General features: G+C 35.4%; 1 long non-coding RNA gene and 1 pseudogene across 1 annotated transcript; both read right to left on the reverse strand.

Annotated features, from left to right (window-relative positions):
- Positions 1-3,163: 3,163 nt before the first annotated feature.
- Positions 3,164-4,390, reverse strand: LOC131656969 (uncharacterized). Its single transcript, XR_009300403.1, has 3 exons — positions 3,928-4,390; positions 3,452-3,693; positions 3,164-3,364 (listed from the first exon to the last, which is right to left on the reverse strand). It is a non-coding gene; the product is annotated as an uncharacterized LOC131656969 (long non-coding RNA).
- A 17-nt stretch (positions 4,391-4,407) lies between these two features.
- LOC131659470 (chorismate synthase, chloroplastic-like) lies at positions 4,408-9,509 on the reverse strand (annotated as a pseudogene).
- Positions 9,510-11,888: the final 2,379 nt, after the last annotated feature.

Genomic DNA, 11,888 nt, shown 5'->3' on the forward strand with positions numbered 1-11,888 from the left:
CGGGGTCACACCCTGGGAAGTAACCAGCTCGGATTAGCTTTCCTTTGACTTCGCAGAGTGGAGTTGATAATTCGTTCACATCATAGATGTAAACAGTGTCCAGGATAGCGTTGACAATTTTGTCATGCTTTGGCATGGGTGCAGTGATGACATTTGGAGTTTCTGGAGGATCGAACTCAATTTCACCAGCATCTATCATATCTTGTATTTTATTTTTCAGGGCCCAGCAGTGATCTGCGTCATGTCCTAGACAGTTTGAGTGATAGGCACATGTCGCATCAGGGCGATAATTTGGAGAGGAAGTGTTGTCATTCTTTGGAGGACCTCTTAAGGTGATTAGATCTGCTTTTAGCAAGTGCTGCAATGCCTGAGAGATTGGCATATTGATTTTGGTGAAATTTCTTCTTGGTGCATCTGGTCGATGCGTATATTTTGGCTGCTGATCTTTTTGAGGTGCAGATGCGGAGATCAGAACTGCCCCTACAGATTGATGCTGCTCACTTTTGCGACTTTTCTGAATTTGTGTTGCATTGACCTCATTTCTCCCGCTGATGGGCCTTTTTGTAGTACCAGAGGAGGAACCTATTTGAATTTTTCCATTTTGAATGCCACTTTCGACACGTTCTCCGGTCAGTATCATGTCAGTGAAACCTGATGATGAGCTTCCCAGCAAATGGCTATAGAAAGGGCCAGTTAAAGTGCCCATGAACATGTCAACTAGTTCGCGATCAGATAAGGGTGGTTGAACCCTTCCAGCCATATCTCTCCACTTTTGTGCATATCCTTTGAAACTTTCTTTTGGTCCCATAGACATGCCCCTTAGTTGAGTACGGGTTGGCGCAAGATCTGCATTGTATTGGTACTGTTTGTAAAAAGCAGCAGCTAATTCTTCCCAAGTATGAACCTTGGTATTTTCCAGCTGGTAGTACCATTCGAGTTGTGTACCCGACAGACTTTCTTGGAAGAAGTGAATCCACAATTTGTTATCTGTTGTATGAGGTTGTATCTTCCTCACATAGGATCTCAGATGTAGTTTCGGGCAGGAAACTCCATCATATTTTGCAAAGACAGGAACTTTGAATTTTGGAGGGATAACAACATCCGAGATGAGCCCCAGATCATTGAAATCTAAGCCAGGTATTTTTTGTATCTCCATAGCTTTCATACGGTCTTCCAGCTGTTGGTATTTTTCATCATCCGGTTCGTCCCCAGAATGATCATTTTCTTCATTTGAAGAGAGAGAGGGTTTAGCAGAACCCTGGTTGCTTTGATTGTCTTCTTGTTCATCATCACCGACTGTTTCAGGGATCGGTGGCTTTTTGAACTTTTTGACTGGGATTTTGATCTTCCTTTTCAGGTGACTCACGCCTACAGATCCTTTGGGCTTCTTTTTCTTCTTGATTATCAGGGCTTTCAGTTCTTGTTGCCCCTTTGCTAGTTCCAGAATTGCCACTTGAACTTGGGCATTCTATGCTTCGAGATTCTTGATGCTCATTTCAGATTCCATCTCTTCTGACTGAAATAAACAGCGAGAAGATGAGAAATTCGTCATGTGAACCTGTTATGCAATGTGTATGACTGGATGCCATGTGTATGCAATGTATGAAATGTATGTGCAATGTATATGAATGCAATGTATGAAATGTATATGCAATGCATGAAGTGAAATGTGTGTGCAATGTTTCAAGGATCTTAGAGTTTAGATTTGTTAAAGAAGAAACAAACGTTAGTTAATCAATTTATTTCTTTTTTTTTTTTGCTTCTTTTTTTCTTTGCCTCATTTGGGCTTACAAGACAGAAATAAAATAAATGATCCTTCAGGTCTCCCGTGGACGCTTTCTCTTTGCCCCCAGGAATGTGTTGATCTGCTGTTCTTCTTGAAGCTGTCCGGTGAGCTCCAATATCCTTCTCTCATAGTCTTGACAGTATGATTTGAAGGTGTCTCTTTCCTCTTTGAGTTGAACCCAAGATTTTTGCAACTCTTCTAGGTCAGTTGGCATGTCCGGGTGTAGAATAACTTGATGTTCATATCCTTCGACCTATGGTTCAATAGTCACAGGTAGAACAGCAGGATATGGCATAAGGAGTTTCTGAGCATGAGTGCGGACCCATCTGAGGTAGGGTTCCATAGGAATAGAATTCCATTGCCCCAGAGTTTTGCTTTCTATTCTATAGACACTGCCCCATGCATGTATGAACCTTCGTCGGTGTCTATGAGAATCATTCTCGTAATCAAACACAATGCCATGGATAATCATGTCATGAGGACCGTTGCTCCTTGCATATCCGAATTGGCGTCACTAGTACAAAAATGTTAATTTACACCCGTTTTTTATTAAATTTACACCCATTATTTTTAATAAAAATTGGGTGTATATCCACAGGGTGAGAAATGTCTAACGCATTTACACCCTATTTTAAAACGGGTGTAAATACGTTCGTAATTACTCCCTATTTTAAGAATATCGGGTGTAAATATGTTCTACGTTATACCCTATTTTAACAAAAATCGGGTGTAATTTGGCGTAATTACGTTTTTAATTACACCCTATTTTAACAAAAATCGGGTGTAATTACGTTTTTAATTACACCCTGTTTTAATAAAAATCGGGTGTAATTGGACGTAATTACGTTTTTAATTACACCTTGTTTTAATAAAAATCGGGTGTAATTGGGTATAATTACATTTTTAATTACACCCTGTTTTCATAAAAATCGGGTGTAATTGGGCATAATTACGTTTTTAATTACACTCTGTTTTAGTAAAAATCAGGTGTAATTGAGCGTAATTACGTTTTAATTACACCCTGTTTTAATAAAAATCGGGTGTAATTACGTTTTAATTACACTCTGTTTTAATTAAAATCGGGTGTAGATATGTTCTTAATTACACCCTGTTTTAATAAAAATCGGGTGTGAATATGTCATTTATGAATGAACTATTATATTTAAATCTATTTACACCCTATTTCATATACACCATTTAGTTATATTTCATTTTCAGTCATAATATTGCAAATACTATAAAATCATATTTTAACTAAGTCAAAATATTTTTAATATTAACCAAAAAGTATACAATATCATGTGCATTCATAATATTTCACGTACTATAAAATCATACACATAAAAATTATATTTTAACCAAGTCATAACACTTTCTTCATATATACTTTTACGCCATGCTTGACGGTTAGCTTCGGTGTTCTCTAGTCCAATTGAATTCAACCGCTTTCCACATGTAGCATTGGATTCATCCATGGCCAAAATACCACGCCCTGGAGAAGCAATTACTTTCCACAATTCGATCAGGAGGAAGACCTTCTACATTCGTTTACACCGACTTCATCTTCTCAAGCAAAGTCTACAAAATTATTCATTATATAGTAATTCAGAGCCAAACAACAAACCTCTAATTTCTTAAAAACTACGAGGTTAAAAAATGTTTTACCGTTTTGCCAGCCTTTTCAATCCCTAAAATGAGTACATGAAGCTTTAACTTGTTGAACATGTACTGCCAAAGTCCATAAAATAATGAAAGCATCCTTTGTTGAGAATGTTATCACAAAAAGTGGCAAGAAGTTCTGCACTAGAGTTTCCAGCAACACCTTTGTTGCAAAAGACCTCAAAAGCCTCTTTAAGCGTCTATATGATCAAATCTTTCAGATTTACATGCACATCAATCAAACATAACTGTAAAAAAAAACAAGAACAATCATGTAAGACTGTTTTCACTAACATATTAAATATTTCAACTATAGTAATTACTTTGATTTTTTTATCGACTAATTAGATATATATTAGTAAGTTGTATAAAGAACTCAAGAACAATCAACAAATATTTGCATCTAGATTCTTTTCTGAAGTTACAATAAGATTTGATGGATTGAGAACTAGTGAAAAGTTATATAAACAATGGGAATTTACCTCCGGAATAGATCTAGCAAAGGCGTCGTCCATGTATGGAGAATTGGATGGGAGACAAGAGCCTTAGAAACTAGGCTTTTTGTTGAATCATCCTGCACATGTCATTTCTTCTTGAGTGCTGAATGGTAATCTTAGATGCACTTGGATCCTTCTTCTCCAATAACTTATTGACTGTTCAGGCCAGTTCAAGAAAAGTACATAACTGAAGAATACATAAATTCAATAAAAATATAGCTAAAAAGCTTCAATAAATTCAATCTAAATGGAAACTTGTTTCAACTATATCTTCCCAGTGTTCTTCTAAAGCTTCTTCGTGCTTTTAAACCGGTTGGGCAGCCCAAACAAAATACTCTCCTGCTCTTAGCATCCTATTAACTTCAAGCAACAAGATCCCATCTTCATCACAAATAAACAAGTTTCATGCGTCATAATTCAAATAACAATCATGGGATATAGTTATCAATTAATGTAGACCTCTCCGTATAGTTTTCTCCTCATTACTACCAAGAACTATTGGACATTATACAAAGGATAGAAACACATACCAAAATAATATACAAAGGACATGACAAAGCATACACTTACCATTTGGCGAAACTGGCACCTTGCTGGTAGTATGCAGCCGAACGAGAAGCAAGACCGTCTATACCATGGCACCATGATTCATTGTTTGAGCCAGCTAGGGGCACTAAACGCTATTGTTCATGGCACATTAGCCATATGTTAAACAACATGTCTGATTAATAGAATACCACACTTACAAATGTATCCAATTGAAACTACTTTCTCGGGTATAATCTTATCTTCAAACTCAAATTATAGTTTCTAGTTGAATCGGAACTCATGGAAAGAATTAAACGACGGACACGGGCTGCATGTTTTCAGCTTCTGTCCTAAGGTCTTGGTACAAGACAGATGACAAGTATCGTTCCCCGAAACTTGGATGAACAGTCTGAAATTCAAGTCATCAGAAATTTTACAATATTTTAATAGTATCTCTAATTAGACCCCGCATAATGAAGTTTCACGCTGTTTTAAGGATAATTGTTCTTACCACAATAAGTTTTCATTTGTTCTCAGGAAGACTAGCCAATCTAAGTGCTGCAACCGTGTTAGCTCCGGACAATATGCCAACCTAGAAAAAAAGTTAAACTATCAAACTTCCAATTGCAATTCGCAAACAGTTTGTTGCAATTTATTTAAGTATCATGTATCCAATGTATAAAGATTGAAGTTTTCTCCAGCATTTTTTGTTTTAAGTGTAGGAAATTGACATTTCAAGATTACCATGAGTCCTTTTACGGCCAATGTCCTAGCCATGTTAAGTGCATCTTCACTGCTAACCTACAACAATGTAAGTTTGTGACAAGTTAGTATAAGTAAATGACAATTAATTATACTAACTCATAAATATAACAGATTACACACAATTTGCAAAATCTGTTCAAAACAAATCTGAAAATTCAATTTCAAAAAGGCAATAAACAACAACGATATTAGAACCGAGAATAGATTGTGCTTATGATTGGAAATGCTGTTGAGTTTTCTAGATCAAAAAGCGATATTAGAAAAGTTAGTCTTGTGAGTCACTTCCTAAAAGAAAGTCTTATTTGATAAATGTGTGGGTAGTAACATTCACATTTCTTCAAGCTACAGTTCTTCCAGCACTTGAAAAAAAATGGTTCATTATACATGCACATGGTTTCTAATTTGTATTCATTATGAAGCTTTAATCTATATCAGAAATTTGAACGAGGACTTCAAGAAATAAACATAACACTAAATTTCAACAACCTAATAGTTCATTATACATGCACATGTATTTTATCAATTATCATTGCCCTCATCCGTCAATTATCTTGGAATATAAATAGAATTTAGTTCCATGAAAGTGCTACTTAGGATGCTTTGTCCCTAAAAGTCACAGTCTATCTAAATTCTAAAGAAATTAATCTATTAGTAAATCCATAATTTCAATAGAGTAAACTTTTAGCAAGTGAACAACTTCACAATGACCAATTTTATAGACAAAAACTTTCAGCAACAAAAGCAACATATCTTCACATTTTTCGTATTAACAGATAATCGTAAATAACTAATCACACTTTCCCTCTAAAATGAACAGGCCAAATTCCAATGCCAAATCCTTAAACAATACATACAATCAACCACACAAGTCCTAATTAAGATGCCATCTATATCTGCATCATTCATCAGGTTTTTGAATGAATGAATGAGAATCTGTATCACAATCTAATACTACAGTGTGCAGAGACCATATATCTTAGTTACTTGCTCAAGTAAAAGATCAATCAATAGCAGCTTGGTGTTTATAATACATGACAGCACAAAATCTAATGCAAATAATTTTATAAAAGGTACATTCTAGCATATATAAATATGAAAATAACAATTATATTTATACCTGATCAAGTGTCAGTGCATCGTTATCAATTAAGTCCTCAAGAAGAATAATCTTGTGAACTTGAGAGACATAGGCAAGAATCTGAAAATCCAAGAATTAGCTAAGGATACTTCTGAAGGAATTGGCAAATAAAGCATCTTAAAGGCCCACATATATCTACATCATATCACATAAGATCAATATGGTTAGGAGGATGCCCATATTACATTTCGGACCTTGTTATTTTGTTTTGGTACCTACACTAACTATTTTTTGGTGAGTCTCTGGAATATACTCACTTTTTTTATGAGTCCCTATTTTTTGGTGAGTCTCTGGAATATATCTACAATCACAACTTTAGCATAAAATAAATATTACAGGGACTAAAACAAACCCAAAAAAGTATTTTATAGGGACGGAAACAAAGCAACTTTTAAATCTATAATTCTTGATCTAGTTCTACCTTCTAAGACTTCATTGAAGTAGATGTTCCCAAATTGAAATCAGCGGAAGTATTTAGCACATACAATATATTTTAATGAAGAAATATACATATGCTATGAACTCCTAGAGTCCATAAATGATACAGCCATTGCAATGCTAGTACAGATGAGTTAGTTTGAGATGAAGGCATGAAGTTTAGGAATGACAACCAAGCTATAGTAACAACTCTCTCAAAACATAAGATATTAATTACTTAACAATTTCTAACAATGCAGGTATAATGAACACAAAGTACTAACTATGTGCAGTGGAAGGCTTTGTTGCCATTTAAATCGTATTACTAATATACTTATAATGCACACAAACTACTAACTAGGTGCAGTGGAAGGCTATGTTTCCATTTGAATGGTATTACTAATCGCCCAAACATAGCTATTAAAAATAGGACACATTACAAAAGAAGGATAAGGACTTGGCAGCCACAAAGACCGCATATCAATAAGACATTTTCACATATTCGGGTGAATGGTAACTCTTAGGTTAGATGTCTCTGGTTGAAGCATTCTAAGCTAACTGAAACACTTCAATGCCTATAAAGGACAAACTCTACTTAGTAGAAAAAGAGTGTTTAAAAGAGTTCATTAGTTAAGCTTTAAAGCATAACCAATTTCAAATTAAAAAACAGTCAATCACAACAAACAATAAACTTTGCACAATTTCGATATCAACTAGAACAAAAAGATCTCTTTCATTTAAACAGTCAGAAATTCAATAGTTCCTCAATCAAAACTCTGTCTTCAATAAAAATAAAAAGTACATTCTGCAAGCTAATCAAAAAACCTTCCACTATGATGCATCATCCTCACTTCTCTGATGAGTTAGGTCCACGCTTCTTTCCGAATCCCACAACTACAAGCACACAAAAAAAATAAAACACAAAATCAAAACCCTACCGTCATAAAAATTCAATACGAAAATAAGATATTCACGATCATCTAAGTTTAACGCAAAAATATTCAAATCAAAAGTTAAAAAAAATTACCAGCGGTGACGAATCGGCGATTGTATTGCATACGCTTGTGAGCACGACCGCGTGGCTTCTTCTTCTTGTCTTGCTTTGCAACCTTAGGAATTTTTATGACGGTAGGTATAATAACCTGTATATTACACAGACGGCGAAAAAAAATCCTAATTTTTCATATGTATCTTATACACCGTGTTTCTAATATTAGGGACCTTGGTGGAATAATGAATTCAGCAACTACAAGTTGTTCAACTTGAGGACAAGGGGAATGATTTTCATTAGGTGGGTGAGGTGTTTGTTAGGACATTCCGATAGAGGATTTATCAAGTAGTTAGTTGGTTTGGTTGGACAGAGATAACTGTAACAATTGAGGTATTTTGCCCATAAATAAGAGATAGGTTGAGAGGGAGCGGCAAGATGTCAGTTGATAGGAAATATGAGTCTTTGGGCAAGGAGGTTGCATACCCTTAAAGTTTTATATTGTTCTTTAATCAAGGGATTTCCCAATACCAATTTTCTATTGGACGGTCAAAAAAGCCTGACACACTCCAAATATGATAAATATTCTTAGTATATTAAAAAATTGAAGAAATATTAGCTAAACTTGTGAGACAAGTAACACACCTCAGTTCCAGCAAACTTTTTAAGGATTTTCTTAGCAACAGCACCAGAAGCAACCCTTCCAATGGTTTCTCTTGCAGAAGATCTACCACCACCCTAAATATAGGAGTTAAGACGGATGAGCTTAATACAAATCCCATCCAATGAAAATGCCTCTTATTACAATGTAAAGGTCAATACCTGAACTGATCTCACACCATACTTCATGTCATAGGTTGCATCTGCATGGGAAGGCCTATAAGCTAATGACATCTCGCTATAGTCCTGAAAAAAGTTACCAAAAGTACAAAGTTTTAACAGCCCCATAAATCAAGGTCGTGGTTGCTTATCTTTATTGAATATCTATGAACATGAAACTATACTCACGTTTCCTCTTTGATCAGTATTAGGCACAAATACGTGGATTGGAGTTCCTGTAGTAACACCTGCAATTAATAAATTATATTTTAAGACCTTTTGTCGATAAACTTGTAACTTCCCAATTAATAGTAGTAGGAAGAAATACTGACCATCTGAAACTCCTGAAAATATTTTACATGTATCCGTCTCCTTTCTAGAAGTTGTAATTCGGCTCTGACCTGGCCTCCTATACACAAGAACTTGCACTGTTATTCTTTTAAGTCATGTTGTGCCAGAAACAATCATGGTCTATCAGTTATCATTTATAAATGTCACATTCCCTTACTAGCAATTCAGAATGCATTTCAATAAAATCCATCTTATACAGTATTCTTCTATAGCCTCCAAAAGCTTTTTTACAGTGCAAGTAGTTATGTGACTATTTGGAAACCTATATCAATACAGCTTGTAACATTTTTCATACACTTTTTGAACTTATTAAGAAAACAACTTATATCATATATAAAAATAATTTGAATTTATGTTATCTTTCGTTATAAAAATGGTTTATGTGAGCTTACTCATAAGTGCTTATTTTGATAAGTACTTGAGCTATAAGCTACAAATAAGTCACAGATTCAGACCTGCCTTTCAAAACTAAACGAACGATGCTTGAGTAAACCCCTTCTGAGTCTACACTTTCTCTGCAGGTTCTTCTCTATCTCGCACCTTCTCCCTTCCAGCCTTCATATATAGTCAAAACACCAAAACAAAGAAGAATTTCAAGTAAGAACATCAAATATAGTTTTCTTAGTCATAAAAGCCAATAGAACCTGTTTGACATGCTCAATATTGAATGAACAAAGCAATGTCACAGAAAAACTATCTAAAGTCTGAAGAACTATCTAATCAAGCAATGTCACAGAAAAAGAAAAACAAGTTCACACAAACAAAATTCATTTCAAACAAAATCAAGCAATAGGAATTAATTTGCGAGTATAAACCCTAATTCTTCAGCTACCAATGTCGCTCAAATTATAAAACCCCTAATTCTTCCTTACCAATGTCGTCACTGTGAAATGGTTTCCTCTCAGCTTCGTTGTCGTCACTGCGAAATGGTTTTTTTCCAGATTCGGTTAGCAAATGAGCGGTGCGGTGTTGGAGAAGAAGAGAGCTTCGTTTTTCAATGAGCGAGTGAACGAAGCCCTTTTCATTCGTCACAGAAGCGAAGCGAAGTTGAGCGAATGAGAGAATGAGCGAATGAGCGAAGAGAAAGGATTTCGTGAAGCGACGAAGTTCACAGAAGCAACGCGATGCGATGAAAAACTATTTTGATCGGTGAAAGCGATGAAGTTCAGAGTTGATTGAAAAATGGATTCGGTATGCATGCGATGCGATGAAGTTCAGTGAAAGCGATGAAGTTCAGAGTTGATGAAAAACTATTTTGTTTTTGTATATTTTAATAAATTATGTTAGTATATTTTAGTATATTTTATTAATCTAATAAATATAGATCCATTAAATTGCCACATAGATTATATATTTTAAGTTATAAAATTAAACAATTTTTTTTATTTATATAAATTTACACCCGTTTTTTAGTTTAAAAGGAGTAATTGAAATTTGATTATAATAAATTTTTTAATTTAAACCCGTTTTTTGGAAAAAGGGTGTATATTATAATCAGATAATGCAAAAGTGACATTTTATTTACAAAATTGCCATCAAAATTCTCAATTACACCCGTTTTTAGTAAATCGGGTGTAAATTTTAAAATTATATTGTTTTATTTGTACTAGTGCGTAGAGCTAAAGAGGGATTGTAAGTGATGCCTCCTTTGATGCCAAGGAGTGGCACATTAGGGTACTCTCCACAATGATCAATGATAGTAATGTCTCTTTGAAAGAAGTTGTTCCACCGGATATCTGAATGAGACAAAGACATAATCCTGCGAGACCATTGCATTCTTTGTTCATTTCTCAACACTGATCGGGGAAGATGAAATGTAAACCACCTAGCCAGTAGTGGTATACAGCACATGAGAGTTCCTCGTTTCTTCAAGGTACGAGTGTGTAGAGAATGTAGAATGTCTCCCAGCAATGTTGGTACCGGGTTACGGATTAGGAAAAGGTTGATGATGTGTACACTTATGAACTGGTCGGGATTTGGGAATAAAACCAAACCATAGATCAAAAGTGCCATAACTTCCTCAAAAGCTGGATAACTTTTGTTTTCTAGCAGTAGTCGAGCCTTTTCCAATAAGAACTTGGCAAGCAAACCCTTAACTCCACTCTTTGTTTCCCAATTGGACTCGATTTCTGATTTCCGCAGATGTAAAGCAGCAGCAATGACTTCAGGTTTTGGAATCCTTTCTAAACCAGTCAAGGGTAATTGATTTCGAACAGGCAATCCAATTAGTTCAGAGAATTCTTCCAAAGTGGGTACCAACTGGTAATCAGGAAAGGTAAAGCAATGATGTTCAGGGTCAAAGAACTGGAACAGGACCCGTATCATGTCTTCTTCAAATTTTGAGGTAACCAAATGGAGTAGGTGACCATGCCTTTCGGTGAATTGAACATTCCTGGGGAATTCTGACACTAAGTCTTTTAGTTCAGATGGTACCGTTGAGATGTTGATTCGGATGTAATCTTTGGTGGCGGGAGCCATTACCTGCAAAAACAAAGGTAAACTCTTTGATCCTTGAAGTGTTTGGTGCAAAAATGATATGCTTATGATGCAAACATGTGGCACACAAAAACAAATCAAACAATAGCCTTAGGTTTAAAGGCTTGCATGGAGCTGATAGGTGATACCCTCCCCACTGAAGTTGAGTTGGTTAAAACCTGTCCTAGAATAGCATTCGGGTTCTATGATCCTTGGAAGTAACATCTCAATACGGCGCTCGAGCGGCCGATCAAAATATTCCTCGAGGATAACTAACTTCGATCAATTTCAAAGCTAGCCACTTAATAGGCCACAAGTCAAGTTCAACTAAAAAGGTTCTAAGACAAATTAGTGCTTAATGACATTTCGGAAGCCTAATATACTCCTTGATCGTTTTCAAGGGACATCAGTATAAACCAAAGTATCGCACTAACGATGACTACCAGATCAACCGTATCGGTACAT

This window comes from Vicia villosa, linkage group LG3, assembly GCF_029867415.1.
Source record: "Vicia villosa cultivar HV-30 ecotype Madison, WI linkage group LG3, Vvil1.0, whole genome shotgun sequence".
Classification (NCBI taxonomy): domain Eukaryota; kingdom Viridiplantae; phylum Streptophyta; class Magnoliopsida; order Fabales; family Fabaceae; genus Vicia; species Vicia villosa.